This window comes from Orcinus orca, chromosome X (assembly GCF_937001465.1).
Source record: "Orcinus orca chromosome X, mOrcOrc1.1, whole genome shotgun sequence".
Taxonomy (NCBI): Eukaryota; Metazoa; Chordata; class Mammalia; order Artiodactyla; family Delphinidae; genus Orcinus; species Orcinus orca.
The window spans coordinates 36,605,436-36,619,651 of record NC_064580.1 but is presented as its reverse complement, the minus strand read 5'-3'; the positions used below and the strand labels follow the sequence as shown (position 1 = coordinate 36,619,651).

General features: G+C 48.3%; 1 long non-coding RNA gene across 2 annotated transcripts in view; it reads right to left on the bottom strand.

Annotated features, from left to right (window-relative positions):
* Nucleotides 1-14,216, bottom strand: part of LOC117197250 (uncharacterized) — a 164,598-nt gene that overhangs the window by 35,904 nt on the left and 114,478 nt on the right. For both annotated transcript variants that reach the window (XR_007474845.1, XR_007474844.1), the window contains exon 3: nt 2,693-2,825. This is a non-coding gene — a long non-coding RNA (uncharacterized LOC117197250). The remainder of the gene's footprint in view (nt 1-2,692; nt 2,826-14,216) is intronic.

The window sequence follows — 14,216 nt, the reverse complement described above, 5'->3', positions numbered from 1 at the left end:
ACTTCCCGAGGAAAATAATCTGTATTGACAACAACAAATACCTATAGAGAGGGCCCTAGAGATACAGTGGGGAGCAAAGGCCTAATGTCACTGATCTCAGAGCACTTGCAGGTCACGGAAGAGGCTAGTAAATAATTACACCAATGCAAATATAATGGTAAACTGACCCCGGTCCTCTGCAGGGAAGGAATTTGTACACTAGGAAAGTGACCTAGACTAGAGGCGTCAGGGGAATTTCTTGGAGGAAGGGGCATGCAAGCTGAGATATCAGGACAAGTGGGCATTAACTAGATGAAGAACGAAGGGAAAAGCATTGCAGACAGAAAGCACAGCATGTGCAAATGTCCTGTGATGGGAGGTAACATGGCGTATTTGAGAACTGATAGGGGATCGGTGTGTGGCCAGAAGACAGTGAGGGGGACAGCGTGAGAGAGAGGCTGGGATGGTCAGCAGAGGCCAGACCGTGCTGACCTTGTAGTAAGTTGTAGGTCATGGATCTTTACTTGGAAAACAAAGGGAAGCCATTGGAGAGTTTAAGTGAGGATGTGATGTAATCAGATGTGTGCTGTTTTCTGGAAACTGTGTATAGATTGGATTAGTGGGAGGGGGAGGGGAGGTCGAGTTGGGTATGGCAGTAGCCCGGTGAAGGGGTGCTAGCAGCTTGGACCCTAGTAGAAGCTGTGGAGGTGATAAGATGGGAAGCATCAAGCTGATGCTGTGGAGACGAAAGCCCCAAAACGTGATGTCAGAGAACATTCAATGGATCTGAGTTCAAGTTCTGACTGTGCTTCTTATGAGCCGTGTGGCCTCTGGAAAGTTTCTAAACCTCTCTGTGTTTCAAAGTCCCCATATGGAAAGTAAGCGTAAGAAGGCCAACCTTGCTGGCTGGTTGTGTAGATACGCCTCGAAAGTGCACAGGCAGTGGGCTGAAGCACCCCGTAGACGTCATAGAAGAAAATTCTGACCAAGACAGACAATTTAGCTCTAGCTACAACTGACGTAATGTGTTTTTGCTGTACTGTTTGAGAATATCCAAGTCTGCCACGGAAGACAAGTAAACAAGCGGGCTGGATAAAATGTCACGGATAAGTAAGTTCGTAACCAGGGATAGATGTTACGCAGATGACGTAGAGCAGATAGGTGAACAGAGATAAAAAGAGGTGGAAGGAGCAAGAGATTCCTAATATTCATGAAGCACTAAATATACAAGAGACACGAAATATTCATGAGGCGCTAAATATATTTAAGGCACCCGAGGCACTAAATATTCATAATAAACTAAATATACATGAGGCATATGAGGCACTCAATATTCAGCCACCCATTGGTAACACTCATTCTGGCCCCATGTGTCCAAGAAATGCAAATAACCCTGGCTGCTCCCCAGGCTAATTGGAGACGGGCAGCCATGGCCGGGCCTGCTGTCTCTGCATCTCTCCAATTGAGCATGAGTGCGACACTGGCCCCAGGCACATTCCAGATTTCTGTGCACCTCAAACCTCAACTGTGGTTTCATACCCACACCATCAGCGGGGAAGGCGGAGGCAGCAGAGAAAGACAAAGCAGCGCCCACCCCAGGATGCAGGATGCAGGATGCAGGATGCTGGTACCCTGTCCTAAGTGTTTGAATCTGCCGCACCTCTCTTTGTGTCTCACTGTATTTTCGGTGGCTTCACAATCCTGTGTGATTTGAGCTCTCTATCTTGGTTCGGGAGCCTTTCTTTCCTGTGATCTCTGGGATCGCTTGCTTGGAAGTGTACTGGGTAGCCGCTGTTGCCTGGGGGAAGAGGTGTGTTCCCACGTTACAGGTGAGTAACGCTGGAGAATGAAACTCTCCTGGCGCCATGTCAGACAGAACACGGTTCTAAGCAGGTCAGGCATTGCGGTTGGAAGCATGGGAAGGAGGTGTGGCGTGTGGCAAGCCAGCTCTGAGGAAATGGTGATTATCTGCAATGGGTGAGCACTGACTAATGCCAAGGGTGCAGAGCTCAAGAGTCATAGCTGTGGGTGCCTGTAAAGACATTGCAAAACTGAAGTAGGGAGTTACTCGTGTCCACGGTAGACCTGTTTAGTGTCCTGTGAGATTCCTAATCCCTTCGAGTATGTTAATAAGAATTCCCAAACTGGAAAATGGACCCAAAACGCCAAGAGGTTAAGGACCACTATGGTAAGTGCTAGGCTCTGGTGCCGTAGTAAATGGTCCCCTAAATTCTCAGTGACTTAACACAACAAAGATTCATTTTTCATACACACACACACACACACACACACACACACACACACACACACACACACACAATATGCCCATTTGGGGTTCGCTGAGGGTCTTGCTTTATCTTGCCCTCACTCCAGGACACTGGTTGATGGGCTGCTACTTAGAATATTCCCATCCATAGTGGCAAAGGAAAGCAGGGTCACTTCCTGCTCATAACTCATTGGCCATGACTGGTCACATGGCTCCACTCAACCACAGCAGGCCAGGAAGTACCATTCTTCCGTGTGCCTGGACAGCCGGAAACATCTCGTGGATGTCTCTGATTTGACTTCATTCGGATGTACAGAAACTCACGGACGCAGTAGGGTTTGGGGATGAGGGTGTCCAGATTGGACTGCAAGACCCAGACCCCCCAAGACTACCTTCAGAAGACCCCGTGAGGTTTTCCAACTCCGCCACCATCCTCAGTAGACTGACCTCAAGGTCCTCTGCTTCCACAAAAGCATTTATTCCAGGAGAAGGCAGCTGATGACAGCCATCCAGAGAGGCAGGGTCCCCATCTTCAGAGACACATCAGAGCGATACATGCAGTGGCCAGAGGAGGAAGGGTCTGGAAAGAAAGGTGATAGATGGAAGGACATCAGGGCAGCCGCGTAAACTTGGCATGACTTTTCCAATTTAACTCGGTAATAAACACTTGGCTTTTTAAATCGCATTTGCTTTAAGTAGCCCTGTTAATTAGTATTAATTAGCAGCTTGCCTCCTAATTGGTGGTTTGCAAGCCAGGAAGTTGAGGTGGGGAGTGGGGTGAAGGTAAAGGTGAGAGGAGAGAGGGGCTTCTAGCTTTCTAGAATGAGCAATTAGTAATCATTCACATGAAAACAGGGATGCTTCCAAGATTGATAAATTCCCCAGAGCAGTTACCCCTGGCTGGATTCGCTCGCTATTATGCTTGACGCAAACATACACCCAGCTTCCTTGCACAGGTGGCTGTGGTGGCTTTGGGCCAATAATCCTTTCTCTCCAACCCTCTCTGAGCCCTGGACCAACGAAACTTTACAAACCCCTTTCAGAGGCATTGCCCTCTTGCCCGAGCCTGTTCCAGCATGTTCTCTTTCATCTGTGGCCTTGCTAAAGAACCCCGTCCAGGCAGAAGTTGCCAGATCTTTGGGAGTGTCCTAGGTTTCTGTCCCCTGGGGAGAGGAAGTGTGCCAGCTTGGAGAACTGGCTCCAGTCAGGTGGAAGGGAAGAGAGTTGGTTTCCGGAAGGTCACTGAAATGTTAACCCCTGAGCTTTGGAATCACCAAGATTGGGTCCAAGTTCCAGCTCCTCTGCTTGCTATCTGTGTGACCTTGGGCTCATTACTTGTAACCCCTCTGAGACTGTTTTCTCATGCTGCTGATAAGAGAAATTTTTTGTATAGACTTGCTGTGAGAGTAAATGAAATCATGGGTGTTAAGTGCTCACCGCTTTGCCTAGCATATAGGGAGCGCTCATTAAATGGTATCTATTATTATAAACAAATATTAGACTCATTAGATGAAAGTTCAGCCCTAATGAGGTCCTCAGCACAGACCTAAATTTGAAGCTAGACCTTTAGCACCTGCCACCAGGAGACCTCAGTCTCTCCTGGGCACCTAGAATCCAGTCGGCTTTGATAGATGATATCTAGCTCCTCAGGGGAGCCTGGAAACAGCAGCTAGCCTGTCAGCAATGTCTTAAACAACCCCATGGGTTGTGGAAAGAGCTTGAAGCCCAGCCGGCTTTTCCTGGTGTGTTTCGAGGCCTAGGAGGGTTACCTGACTTCAGCTGGTTCTAGACCCATGTTCTAGGGGACCCTGGCAGTCCTCATTCAGCCCTTGGCCCTAGGTACCAAATCATTTAGAGGTTTCCTCTCATGGCATTTGTTATGTGCACCAATGAAGGTGACTTTCAATTGTAAGTAACAGTAACCAGTCACAGTGGCCTAAACAAGATAGTTTCCTTCTTTCATGCACAAAAGTCCAGAAGACTGGTAAGGTGGCCCTATTCCACCTAGTCCTTAGAGATCTGGGTTCCTACTATCTTGTCACTCAAGTGTGCATGGTCTCCATTCCCAAGGTCACCTCTTGGTCGAAGATGGCTGCTCCAGGTCCAGCTTCCATGTCCACGTTCCAGCCAGCAGAATGGAGGACAGGTAGAAAAAGGGGCAAAGGATACATGTCAGCTGTCTTTTTTTTTTTTTTTAACGTCTTTATTGGAGTATAATTGCTTTACAATGGTGTGTTAGTTTCTGCTTTATAACAAAGTGAATCAGTTATACATATACATATGTTCCCATATCTCTTCCCTCTTGCGTCTCCCTCCCTCCCACCCTCCTTATCCCACCCCTCTAGGTGGTCACAAAGCACCGAGCTGATCTCCCTGTGCCATGCAGCTGCTTCCCACTAGCTATCTATTTTACATTTGGTAGTGTATATATGTCCATGCCACTCTCTCACTTCATGCCAGCTTACCCTTCCCCCTCCCCATGTCCTCAAATCCATTCTCTACATCTATCAGCTGTCTTTGAAGGAAAGCTCCCAGAAATTTGCCACATGACCTTTCTCATTACATCTCAGTTTGGTCATGTGACCACACACGGCTGCAAGGAGGCATGGAGGAGAGATGGTTAATCTGCAAGAGAGGGAAACATAAAGGGGACACACAGAGAAGTAGGAAGTGAGAGGTTTATCTCCTTCCATTAGGAAAGTCTCATTTGGAGCTGAAGTCAGCTAGAGTTGGTTTGTAACTTGCAGTCCAAACAACAACCAAGACAATCGTTTTCAAGGTCGTTTCCCTAACCCGGCACTAATGGTGTCGTCTACACCAATATACCTAAGAAGAATCATGTGGAGGTGTTTGTTTTAAACATCCATTTTCTGATCCCATTCGCCAGAAATTCCAATTCCCTGGGTCTGGGGGGCCAAGACCTGCATTTTTAGCAATCTCCCTGCCACCCAGCCACAATTCTGTTGTAAGCAGTCCAAGGACTACAGTTTGAGAAATACTGGTTTACAGCCAGTTCCGAGATATATCAGTTACTACTGCTGTGTAACAAACAGCCCTGAACTTACTGGCTTAAAACAACATCATATTATTTTGCTCACAAATCCTGTGGGTCAGGAAATTGGAAAGGGTATAACAGGGGCAGCTTGTCTCTGCTTCATAATGGCTGGGGCCTCAATTGGGAAGACCTGAAGGCTGAGCCTGTCTCAAAGGTTGGGGCCTGGAATGACCTGGAGGCTCCCCCAGTCATACATCCAGGGGCTTTTGGCCTGGACCTCAGCAGGCGCTATCAGCTGGAACACCTACACGTGGGCCTGTCCGTGTGTCTTGGGTGTCCTCGCAGCATGGTCCCTGGGTTCTAAGAGCCAGAATCCCAAGAGAGAACCAGGAGGAAACTCGATGGCCTTTAATGACCTAGCCTCGGAAGTCAGACAGTGTCACTTCAGCTGTAGTCACAGGCCACCAGATTCAAGGAGGAGGGGACATAGATCCCCCTCTACCTTACATTGTAAAAGAGAATTTGGGATGAATGAGAGCTCTTGTTAGAAAATATCATCTTCCACGAGGAGGAAACCTGGGCATCTGCAGAGGCAGAGGGACCTTAGGAAATGCCAGGTGGGCGGGCTTCTGCTCCCCACCCTGCTGGGAGCAAATCTCCCCTCCTCCTATCCGTTTTGTGTGATGACCTTTTTCATCAGCCAAGATTCTGCCTTTCTCCCAGGGCCTGACCTGGAACTCAGAGCCTGAGGCTAGGAGAATGGGGCCAGCCTTTTCGCACATGACTCCATCGACTCCTCAGGCCTCCAGAAGGTGCCAGTGGTGTATTGGTCTTGCGGTCCCCGTTGGCTTTGCAGGATCCTGCGTGGGAGCCTCAAGGGGGAGCTGATCCAGACATGGAGGAAACCTCTGGCCGGATTCCACCTGGGGTGTGTCAAGGAACTCCATTCAGTATTTTTAAAAATCATCTGTCACATGGCTCTTTTGCCAGCTTAGAATAATTGCCAAGTTTTTGCTCCCTAAACTGCATGGAAGGTACAGAGGAATTCTCTTTTCTTCTTTTTAATGTCAATTTCAACAGTGCCCTGTAATGGGATTCTTCACAAAGGAAACACACCCTGAAACCATGGTGCTGGATTCCTGGGGCCTCTGTCTACTCTGGCTGGGGCCTCAAACGTGCAGCATTTCGAGGGCACGGACCCAGCTTCTGCTTGGCTGATTTCTTACCCGGGACCATGCTGGCAGGCTTGGCGAAGCCCCCCTGAACTGAAGGATGGCCCCCGTACTAGCCACACTACCCTTGACCTACTGGATGCCGTTCCTTTTTGTTAAAATCAAGAGTAACCTTAGACTAACCTCACAGAACTTCATCTGGTCTTCTCACCTTCCAGATGAGGGAACAGAGACCAGAAAGCCAAAGTGACCCATCTAAAGCCATGTGGCTGCCCAAGCCTGAAAGCCTGAACGCTTTCTGACCCCTCCTACGGCTCTTTTATGAACGAGTCTTTGAAAGGGGCGCACCTCTCCCATCTTGCTAATTAGTAAAATGCCTCTCTTGTCCTTCCCTTTTTCTTTCTTTTTTTTTTAAATTAATTTTTATTGGAGTATAGCTGCTTTACTTCTTCCCTTTTTCTAAGCGCTTCCTCCCTTCCCTATGTCCACGGCCCTCTGCATTTGCTGTTCCCGTCAACAGATGGAACAGACATTTATTTGAGCTGATGTGTGCATTAAGCTCCCTCTGGAATGAACTTGCTGCTGATGGCTGTCATGGTTCAAGCTGTCATTCAAATAATGTGTGACTCTTCGATCGGGGCTTTGCCCCTAATAAACCCCTCAATAGCACTGTTAGGAAATCTTGGGTGTCTTTTTTTAATGTTGCCATCACAAAAAGCCTCCAGTGTCTGACAGAGGACAGAACTAGCCCATAGGCATCATTCAGGGAGGTTTTAAACAAGCCTGCCAATTCTTTGACCCCTCTCCCATCCAGAGGTGGCATCGACATCCTTTCCCCTTGAATCTGACATGGCCCAGCGACTCACTTGGAACCAACAGAACGCAGCGGAAGTGAATGACCTCCCAGGCGAGGTCAGCTGAGGCCGTGAAGCTTCCACCTGGGTCTCCCCATCAAGACCCTCTCTCTCTACGTGTCACCTCCAGGGACACTTCCTCTCAGACCCCAGCCGCAATGCTGTGAGACCCCAAGCCACACGAGAGGCATCCTAGATGTTGCATGCAGTTTGGCAGGCCCCTCTGAGCCCAGCCTTCAAGTCATCTCAGGTGCTAGCCTTGTGACTAAAGGAGCTTCCAGATGATTCCAGCCCCCAGCCGTTTGCGTCACCCCAGCCCTCTAATCTCCCAGCTGAGGTCCCAGTCATCGTAAAGCAGAGACACGCTGTCCCTGTCCAAATTCCTGACCCACGAATCCGTGATCAGCATAAAATGCTTGTTTTAAGTCACCAGGCTTCGGAGTGGTTTGCTACTCGGCAAGAGTGACACCATCCAACGGGGTGGGGGAGGTTTTTGCAAAATATCCGAGACCCCCAGGCTCAGAAACCCACGGGGCACGTGGGCTCATCACCAATGATCTTAGGTAGAAAATGAAAGGGGAGCTGGTACCAAGTTCCCAGGCTAGCTCCTCGAAGGTGCTTCTGGGAGAAAACGGAAGAACCCTAGAGCGGGTGGTTTCACACCTTCTGTTCCCTCCACCTGGAATACCCTTCCCTGTTCTTTTGCCCAGCCAGCTGCTACTTATCACCCAACACTTGGTTCAGGACGAGTCCCTTTTCTGGAATCCATGACGGCCTATATCTCCCCCCTTTAGGGCACTCAACCACAGTATATTTCAACTGTCTTCCCAGTTAGACTGGGAGTTTCTGGAGTTTGGCAACTCTCTCTTGCCAGTTCAGAACGTGGCCTGCCCGCAAAGCTGGTCTCCTCCCCCTCCCCCTCTGCACCTCCCCCTCCCCCCTCCTCCCACTCCTTCCCTTTCTCTCTGACACTCTGGGCTCTGCTCTACCCCCTCTTTCTTGTTGCCCAGCAGGGGCTCTGAGCCCCCCTCCCTCTCTTTCTGGGGCTCAGCTGAATTTCCCTCCACTACCGCGGATTCAGCCCCATGCCTGCTTCTCCTGTTTTGGCTGGTGCCGACTTTTGCGATTAACAAGGGATGATAAAGTCCTTTCTAGACTCCTCTCCAGGGACCTGAGACTCAAGAGCAGACCTCAGGAGGACGTGCACTCCAGGCGGGCCCCAGCAGTCTCCCCAGTCGCCATCTGGGCCGCCGCATGAGGGCGCGGCAGCAGGAGATGGGCAGGGTGAAAGGAGGCCGAGTGGGGCCTGATCTGTCTAGAAAGTGTCACTGGCCTTTCCCACACTGAGTCGTGTCACAGAAATTGTTGCTGACAGGGGTCAGGTGGCCTAACACTGAATTTGGAGGGCGGGGATCAGTGTGAATGACACCTCGCACAGAGAAGGGGCCCAGGAGGCCCACAGGGCTAATGAAGGCGGCCAGGCATTGTGAACGGCCTGCAGGACACTCCGGGGGCATAGCGGGGAGGCTGGGAGAGGTCTTAGCCCCGAGGGGAAGAATGCCCATGTCAGGGAAGGCACATTAACTCCTCAAAGGCCGTTGAGCTGGGCCTGTGATTGACAGGTGGGCGCTGTCAATCAGGGGAAGCTGCCGATGAGAGAGTGGGCCACCAGACACAAAAGGGGACATGTTTGATGAGCTCTGGGGGCTGGGCCCGAGTCACAAGGAGCCTGCAACTTGATGGCAGAGACCAGAGTTTTAACTGGGGCCCTCTGCGGCCCAGGCGTGGGTCTATGAGAGGATGTCTGTCTTGGGGAAATTGTCAAAAGGAAGCTGGCTTGTCAATGATGTTGGCGCCAGATCCTCGAGCTTGCCTTAGTTATTCGATAAGGCACTTGGTCACAAATGCAGTGCACAGACGATGACATTGTGTGTGTTGGAGAGGCTCTCCAAGGAGGGGGTTGGGGACTTGGCAGTGACGGTTTAATTGTGCAAAGGATTCAGGACTTGATAAGTACCAAATAAATATCTGATCGCTTACTCATATAGCACTAGTGCTCCAAATTGCATTTTTAATATAAAGTCCCAACATCCTATTTTCTAAGTTTAAAGATTAATTTAAATTAGATGTAGGCAGTCGTTCTAGAAAATATTTGGAATCTATAAAGTACAGAATGGTGGGGGGAGGGGCATCTTCCCTCCGAAAGTCAGTCATTGCCAGCATCAGGGTATGTTTAGCTCCAGTCTTTTTACTTATACGTCTTTTAAAACATAATTGTGATCAACTGTACACACAATTTGGTAATTTGCTCTTTTCTTTCTCAACGTAGTGATACAAGCATTTTTCATGTTATTCCAAACTCGTGGTAAACATCATTTTTAATGGCTACGTAATATGGATTGGATTTTCAATTTTCATTAAATCTCTGTTTTATCTTCAGCCTGATTGCTTTGAGGAGCCTAATTTCTGCCAGTCCTCATCTGCTTATCTGTTTATCAGGAGTCGCATTTCCACCATGGCTCTCCCCTTTTCTGAGGCGGGGGGGAGGGCAAGAAAGAGGGTTCCAAAGGGGACAGACGCAGCTTCCACGCGGGGTAACTGGCCAGCCAGAGACACTGTCAGGGCAGGACCACCGTGGGCCCTAGGTGTCCTGTGGTCAGTCTCAATTTCAAACATTCTGTTCTGATGTGTCCATAAGTACACTGGTTCTTCCAGAGACCACGTGGCCCACTTAGGATTAAAAGATATGGTCCCCTTGGGACTTTTCTGGCGGTCCAGTCGTTAGGACTCTGCGCTTCCACTGCAGGGAGCACCGGTTCAATCCCTGGTCGGAGAACTAAGATCCCACATGCCGCTCAGACAAAAAAAAAATAAAGTAAAAATAAACCACTAAGTTAAAAAAAAAAAGAGGAAAGAAATCATGACTCCTTCAAGTAGATAAATGGTACAGGATGTTCAGTTCATTAAGGGACACCCCTCAGTGTCTGTGTGTCTGTGTGTGTGTGTGTGTACAGTTCTGTGAATTTTAACACGTGTATAGATTCTCATAACCACGACCACGATCGGGATATAGAACATTTCCATCATGCCAAACAATTTTTTGTGCTACCCCCCTTTGTGGCCAAGCTCTCCCCCACCGTTAATGTCTTGCAACCACTGATCCATTCCCTGTCACTATAGGGTCATCTTTTCCAGAACCTCATACAAATGAAATCACGCGGCATCTAAGCAGTTGAAGACTGGCTTCTTTTACTCAACAGAACGCCTTTAAGATTCAGCTAAGTTGAGTATATCACTAAACCACTTCTTTTTGTGGCTGAATAGCTTTCCATCATGTGGGTATATCACCATTTGTTTAACCATTCACTTGCTGATGAATATTTGGGTTGTTACCAGTTTGGGGTGATTAGGAATAGAACTGCTGTGGACATTCATGGACAGATTTTTGTGTGAACATAGATTTTTACTTCCCTTGGGTAAATAACTGAGGCATGAGATTGCTGGGTCATATGGAAATTGTATGTTTAACTTTATAATAAAATGCCAAACCGTTTTCCAGAGTGGCTGTCCTATTTAACATTCCTACCAGCAACCTACGAGAGTTCCAGTTGCTCCACAGCCTCATCAGCACTTGCTATGGTCAATGTTTTTTGATTTTAGCCATTCTGATAGGTAGGTAGTGTGTATCTCATCATTTCCCTCATGGCTAGTGATGTTGAACATCATTTTCTGTTTATTTGCCATCTGTTATCCTCTGATGAAGTGTTCAGGTCTCCTGACCATTTTTAATTAAGCTGTTAGTCTTCTTACTGTTAAGCCTTGAAAATTCTTTTACACATTTGGTATACAAGTCTTTTGTCGGATATGTGATTTGCAGATACTTTCTCCAGTCTGTAGGTTGCTTTTTCATTCTCTTAACAGTGTCTTTCACAGAACAAAAGTGTTCACTTTTGATCAAGTCCAATTCATCAATTTTTCTTTTATAGATTACTCTCTTGGTCTCGTGTGTGAGGACTCTGCCTAACCCTAGATCATGAAGATTTCCTCCTATATTTTCATCCAAAAGTTTTATAAGTTTTACACTTTACATTTAGACCTGTGGTCCATTTTGAGTAAATTTTTGTATAAAGTGTAAGGTTTAGGTTGAGGTTCACTTTTTTTGCTTATGGATGTCCTACACCAATTGCTCCTACACCATTTGTTGAAAAGACTGTCCTCCTTCCACTGAATAGCTTTGTACCTTTGTCAAAAATCGATTGGCCATATTTTGGTGGGTCTATGTCTGGACTCTCTATTCTCTTCCATTGATCTGTGTCTATCCCTCTGCCAATACTACACTGTCTTACTGTAACTTTATAGTAAGTCTTAAAATCAGGTAGTGTGATTGTTCCAACTTTCTTCTTTTTTTTTTTTTCCAAAATTTTTGGGCTCTTTTATTTCCTTTTCCTTTCCATACCCATTTTAGAATCAGCTTGTCTATACCTGCAAGAAATCCTGCTGGGGTTTTGATTGGAATTGTATTAAATATATAGATTGATCTGAGAGGAAATTGGCATCCTTGCCATGTTGAGTCCTCTGATCCATGAACCCAGTACGTCTTCCCCACCCTGTTTGGTTTCTTTGATTGATTTAAGAATTCTCTTCCCCAGCTGGGAGAAGGTGACATCTCAAAATGCTTGGTTTTGAGTTGAATAGAGCACTGTCTGCAATGGATACTTCATTTACCCAGGCACGTCTTACTTCCTTCAAGCCCAGTAGAGACGCCTTGATTTTCACTGGCAATCTTATACTTTGGGGGCAGGGTGAGAAGAGAAACTTATCAGACTCACTTGTGCATCTGCTGGAGAACCGTGTTGAGGTGTTGGTGCATACATGGGTGCCCTCACATACACACATGTGTACATAGTGTCCACACGTGCTCACGCATACACACGTGTGGATGTCCACGTGTGCACAAATATACATGTGGGTGCCTAGATATACACACACGTATCCCTGCACACAAGCATACATATGTGGGTTTCTGCATCTACACACACACAGCCTTGTAGAGGCGGCCCCCACCCTCCTCTCTGCTTTAAGCAGCCACGTGACACCGGGCTGAGAAGAAGGAAGGCTGTTTGCTTCACATGCGGAAAGCTGGTGGAAACGTGACCTTGAAAGAAACAGCATAAATGCACATGTAGAGAGCTTCTTAGCAACTGCTTGTTGAGAAGATGAAAGGAATCAGGGAAAAGGGCCAGGAAACAAGGAAGAGGGGGAGCAAAGCAAGAGAGGAAGTAAGCTTGACTCTTTAAGGGAGGAGCCGGCTCCCATCGTGTTCTCAAGGCTTTCTCAGGTTCCCGAAAGGGAAGGGGAGAGAAACGGGTGACGCCTGGAGTCCTCTGGCTGGGAAAATGAGCCATGTTGACATAAATCGAGTCAGGAAAGGAAGGACGTACCACAGACCACAGTGCAGCCACTTATCTTAGTGCAGTGCCGGCCTCACCTGCTGTGAGCACGGCTGCCATCCCCGGACTCGGTAGCATCAGCCCCACTTTACAGAAACAGCCTGGGAGAGATGAACGAACTTGCCCAAAGTCTCCCAGTGAAGGGCAGAGGGTGGCTGCAGACTCTGAACTGTCAGCCTCCATGTTCCTTGCTCTGCAGTTTCCTGTCAAGCCCTCGGGCTGAGAAATGGCCGAGGCGGTCACTTCGGGCTGCCTAATGATTCACCTGGAAGGCCGCAGCCCTGCGGGATCTCAGGATTCAGGGGCCACCGAGATCAGGGAGGCTCCAGCTCCCCTCTCCCAGCTGACAAAACAGAGGCACGGGGGAAGGCCCCATGACAAGGCAATGGCTAGCTGGACACAAGCCCCCTCTCACCTCCTGCTTCACCACATCACCTGGCTTCTCAGGGTGACTGCGGTTGGAGAACCCAGGATGCGGCAAGACAGACCTCAGGAATTCTCACTAATCCTTCCATGATGAGGCCCCGGGGGGTTTGGATGGGGCAAGGGGCCCAAGTTAGTGGCCAGGCCCAGGGACCCATGCTTCTCCACGCTGAGGACTTATTTGAATATGCAGAAGCTGAGGAGCCAGAGGGCAGGAGAAATAGTGGTTTAGGTGGGAGGGCCTTGGAGTCACCCTGCCTGGGTGCAAATCCTAACTTCCTAAGTAAGACCCCGTGCAACGAATTCGCTTCTCCATGCCTCAGTTTCCTTATGCATTAAATGCGGATATGTAGTAGAGTTCTCCAGAGAAGTAGAACCAATAGAATATATATATATCTATATAGCTATCTGGACATATCATATATATAGAGAGAGATTTATTATGAGGAATTGACTCACATAATTATGGAGGCTTAGAAGTCCCAAGACCTGCAGTCAGCAAGCTGAAGACCCAGGAGGGCTGATGGTATAAGTTCCACTCTGAGGGCAGGAGAAGACCACTGGCCCGGCTCACCAGTCAGGCAGATGAAGTTCCCTCTTACTCAGCTTCCTCCTTCTAGTCAGGCCTTCAACTGATTGGGTGAGGTCCACCCACATGGGGGAGAGCAATCTGCTTTACTCAGTCTCCAGATTCAAATGTTAACCTCGGCCAGAAACACCCTTGCAGACACACCTAGAATAACGTTTGAGCAAACGTCAGGCCCCCTGTGGCCCAGGGACACCTGCAATGAACCAGCGCAGGATGCTAACAGTATTGCCAAAGGACTGTCTTGGGGGATAAATGAGGTCTCTAAAGCATTTGGAATAATTGTTGGCATATCCTATGTACTTAATAAGCATGGGGGGAGAGGATGTTGATAGGACGGATGGTGACACTGATGAGGATGGTAGGGGATAGCTGGTCAGGACCCTCACATTTCCAATGGGTGACTTAGGGAGTGGCTGGCAATGGTCACTGTTCTATGTGTGATACGAAGAGTTTATTACAGAAGCTAGAGACTCTGTTTTGGGGGAAGA